The 4,405-nt window shown below is 34.9% G+C and overlaps 1 protein-coding gene across 4 annotated transcripts in view; it reads right to left on the reverse strand.

Annotated features, from left to right (window-relative positions):
• The window catches only part of LOC107675452 (dual specificity protein phosphatase 8-like), a 55,729-nt gene that overhangs the window by 46,803 nt on the left and 4,521 nt on the right, over positions 1–4,405 (reverse strand). Inside the window, exon 2 of one of the 4 annotated variants that reach the window (XM_016469798.1) lies at positions 1,453–1,589. The exons of 2 other annotated variants lie outside the window; for them this stretch is intronic. The gene's annotated coding sequence lies outside the window, so the exon portion shown is untranslated. Of the gene's footprint in view, positions 1–1,452; positions 1,590–2,040; positions 2,376–4,405 lie in introns of those variants that run through there. One more of the 4 variants, XM_016469799.1, reaches the window with a different exon arrangement.

Below are 4,405 nucleotides of genomic sequence, written 5' to 3' on the forward strand. Positions count from 1 at the left end.
TCAGCAGATGATCAAGATAAGCTCTTCTCTAACTGCCATGTGCCAGTAAGCAAATATTTGGAAATTTAACCAGCTTTAATTTTACTTAGGCCTAATTTGTATTTTTAATTTAAATTATTGTTTACTTTTAAGTAGTTTTAATGGTTCAAAAATAGTTTGTATTCCATCTGTATCTTCGTAAAATAATTTGTTTTTGTTTCAGTTTTTTTTGGTTCAGTATTAGTTTAAGGTTTTATTTCTTGTAACTCAACACCACCAATTGTTCCATTTTCCTCAAACAATACTTAAAGGGATAGTTCACCCAAAAATGAAAGTTCTGTCAACATTTACTCACCCTCATGTCATTTCAAACCTGACTTCCTATTTTTCTGTGAAACACAAAAGAAGATATTTTGAAGAATGTTTGGAACCAAACGGTTTTGATGCCCACTGACATGTTCCACAGAAGAAAGTAGGTTTGAAATGACACCAGGGTAAATGATGACACAATATCCATTTTTTTAGGTGAATTATCCCTTTAATAATGAAATGTGAACTGTGGCTGGTTGTTTTACATGATGATGAGACGGTTGCTTCTTTTTGACAGAATGCACAATACAATAGGCTTGGGAGATTAACTGAATCAGTCCATCCAATATTGAGTGAAAAAGAAAAAAGATGATTTGTTCCCAATTTTTCAAACTCAATTTACTTTTTAGTTGTTTGTTGTTTTTATTCTATTTAACAACAATACAATGTAAAAAAAACTATGAAAAAAAACATGAAAACTTTAATCCATTTTTATTCTGTTTTCGATTGCATTTTAGTGCACATTTATATTTTGTTTTTCATTCAATTGCAAATGTTTCTGTTTTTTATTTTACTTAAAAAAACTGTTGTTCTGTTTTTGTTTTACTCAATAAAAATAAAATAAACTATGAAGAAAAACAAAAAATGAATGATTTTAGCACACTTTTTTAGTTTTTGCAAAATTCCAAATGTTTTGTTTTTATTTTACTTGAAAAAACAATTGTGTTGGTTTTGTTTTACTCAAAAATAAAATAACAACAAACACACATTTTGCACACGTTTTTTAGTTTTCGATAAATTGCAAGTGTTTTTTTTTTTTTTTAATAAAACAACAAAAAACACTATGAAAGAATTATGGAAAAACTACAAAAAAATTTAATTTTAAATTATTTTTATTTTACTCAACAATAATAAAACAACAACAACAACAAACTAATGAAGAAAATAATAAATAAATAATAAATAACATTTAATTCCCGTTTTCATTTGTATTTGATCACACATTTATAGTTTTCATTTTTGCTTAACAAAAATAAAAAACGATCAAAAAAAGGGGAAAAAAATAAAAATTTGCTTGCTTGCAAACGTGTTTGTTTTTATTTGAAAATATTTGCTGTACTGCTCATTTTCGTCTTTGTAATAGTTTTCACTGACAATAATAACCTTGACTGTTGGCTGCTTCAAACTTTCACACTTTTTCTTTGCGTATATCTCTCATTCTCACTGCTGCTGCATTGAGGGAGGGTGATGCTGCGACGCGGAGATATCTGCAGCGCCATGCAGAAATCAGCAGGGAGAGACTGAAACGCACACACGCACATGCGCACACACACACACACACACATATATATAAATAACCCCATATTCTACATAAAGCACTTTCACTATATAGAACATAAAACAAGAAAAACAAGCATTCCAGCAGCACATTTGAGAACATAAACAAACACACACAAGCACATTTCACTTCACATGTCCAGTGTTTCTCTCCAAACAACTGCAAGTCAAATAATCATCCATCAGTTTCATAATGAAACAGCTCGTTTTCACGTCACGTTCACATAAACAAACCCAGCGCGGTACGAGCGACGCTGCCAGAGGATCAGCCTCACGCGACCAGCAGCATCCCAACATGGACGCCTTTGTTTTGATCACATTCCCAGTCACCATAAGTAACCATAACCCGCATCTCACCAGAACGCAAACACACGCAGGATTCCAACAAGACACCAGAGACCCCAACCTCCTTACCATCCTTCGCTCTCTCTAATCGCTCCACAGGAAGGATGTTCAGCCACACCTTGGAGAAAAGAAACCCCTCTGTAACCTCTCCTGCAATCGGCCAATCGATAACACGACAACAGTCCCCCCCGTGGGCCACAGGATGAGATGGAGAAGTCGGCGGTGAAGTGGAGGCACGTCAGAGCATAACAAGGCTGATGCTGCATGTGTCTAATGGCGTTCCTTCTGCTTCACAACTCCAGTTGTGGGGTGGAGAGGCGGGGTGGGGGTGCTGTGCACTGCAGTTTGACATCAAGAGAAGGTGTGTGTTCTCTCGAGACCAGGATTATTATGCACTATTATTTAGTATTCACACCTGTTGTGCATTTACAGAGATGACAAGGTGTGGCACGTTTTATTTCAGTTGCATCGAGGTTGCATTCATGCATCTATATAGATACTGTACTTCCTCGAAAACACCGGCATAAACAGTGGAGCAAATTGCTGTTGTGGAGACAAGAGTGAGATTACACTGTTGCCATGGCAACTGAATGGAGAAACAGAAAAGGAGAAAAAGTTGACCGGGCGAGAGGAGAGGATGCGGAGGCTGTCATCTCACATCCCAAACACTCCAAACATCTGTTCTATTTATTTACAAGGATTTGATACTACTTCCGAGATGAATGTCGGGAAATGACACCAAAAAAATCTAGTAGAAAGAGGTTTTTTAGCTGACACTGTAAAAAAAAAAAAAAAAAGATTTTTCGAAGTTGTAAACAGGGTTATTATATATAGGCCTAACTAAAACTGAAACTGAGATCATTAAATCCCATTTTCATAACTTGAAATAAAATAAACATTAACTGAAAAAAAAAATAAAAAAAATAAAAACTATTTCAGCTTGTTGCTAAGGCAACATTTCTCATTTTAACTTTGGTTAATTTTATGTAATAAAACAACAGAAAAACTAAAACGGAATACATTTAAAATTAAATGAATAAAAACTAGTCTATGTATATAAATATACTACTAAAAAAGACAAAAAAACAAATATAAACACTTAAAATTAACTAATACTAAAATGAAAACAAAATGTAAAAATAAACCTAATACTATCTCATTGATGTTATAATAACACTGGTTGTATCTTGTAAATAAAACAAAAGATTACTGAAGTATATTTTGCAAGAAAATACTATTTCAGTTTTTCTACCTGAAAATTGTTACTTTGTAATTATTTGTGAAATTTATTACCAATTTTGGAGTAAAAACTGTTTCAAAGTAAAGGCACGTTTACACCAGGGGCGATAACGTTAAAATGTTCAAAGGGTACGTTTACACAACACAACTGTAATAAAAATGGAAATGTTTTTCCTTTGCATTTTTGAAGAGTTTTGCATACAGACAATGTTGTTCACATGGATCCGCGAAAACGACTAAAAAAACGTCGTATTATTCATGCCAGGCCAGTAGATGGTGACATCACTTTGTAAAGAAACACTACATGCCTGCACACATACGCATTCCTATAGACTGAACACGTAATACGCACACGCATGATTTCATGGAGGTGATAATGGTATCTAGGGCTCCACGATTATGACAAAAATCATAATTGTCGATTATTCCCTTGAAATTGTAATTGCAATTATTAATTACGATTATCACAATTTACATTGATGTTTATACCATTGTTTGATGCAACTGCATGCCGTATTTTTATATGAAAATAAACAAGCTGAACACGAAATTCGATTAATTGTGCAGCCCTAATGGTATCATTTTCAAAAATGTGCACTTTAACACCGTTTTCAAAAGTTTGCTCCAAAACGCCATTGTCGTGTATATGAACGCCCAAAACTAGGGTTGGGTATCGTTTGAATTTTATCGATTCCGATTCCGATTCTGCTTATCGATTCCGATTCCAAATATGAAAGAAGTCAGTTTCGGCCCGGAACAGCCTTTTCTACAGTGGAAATACACGGAACGGTTCGAGAACAGACACAAACCGGGAACCCGTACCGTGCTCGCGCTTGCGCTTCGTGTGCGCTGCATGCAAAAAGGGCGCAAGTTCTTTCCGTTCCTGCACTTAAATAGTTTTTAATCACATTAAAATGCGAACGCAGGAATCGTTAAGCAGAATCAATATGCACACGTCTTATCGAATACCCGGTTCTTGGAAATTTGGAACCGGTTCTAAAATGGAACCGGTTTTCGATACCCAACCCTATCGACTGATATTGTTTTTTTGACAGCCGATGCCGATGCCGATATTTTGGAAAGCAGGGTGGCCGATGGCCGATATAATTGTATTTATTTTAATTAGGGCTGCACGATATATCGAAATTATCGAAATATCGCAATATGCATATCGCAAGGGCGTGCGATATCTGAA

This window comes from Sinocyclocheilus anshuiensis, unplaced genomic scaffold (assembly GCF_001515605.1).
Source record: "Sinocyclocheilus anshuiensis isolate Anshui unplaced genomic scaffold, SAMN03320099.WGS_v1.1 scaffold1270, whole genome shotgun sequence".
NCBI classification, from domain to species: domain Eukaryota; kingdom Metazoa; phylum Chordata; class Actinopteri; order Cypriniformes; family Cyprinidae; genus Sinocyclocheilus; species Sinocyclocheilus anshuiensis.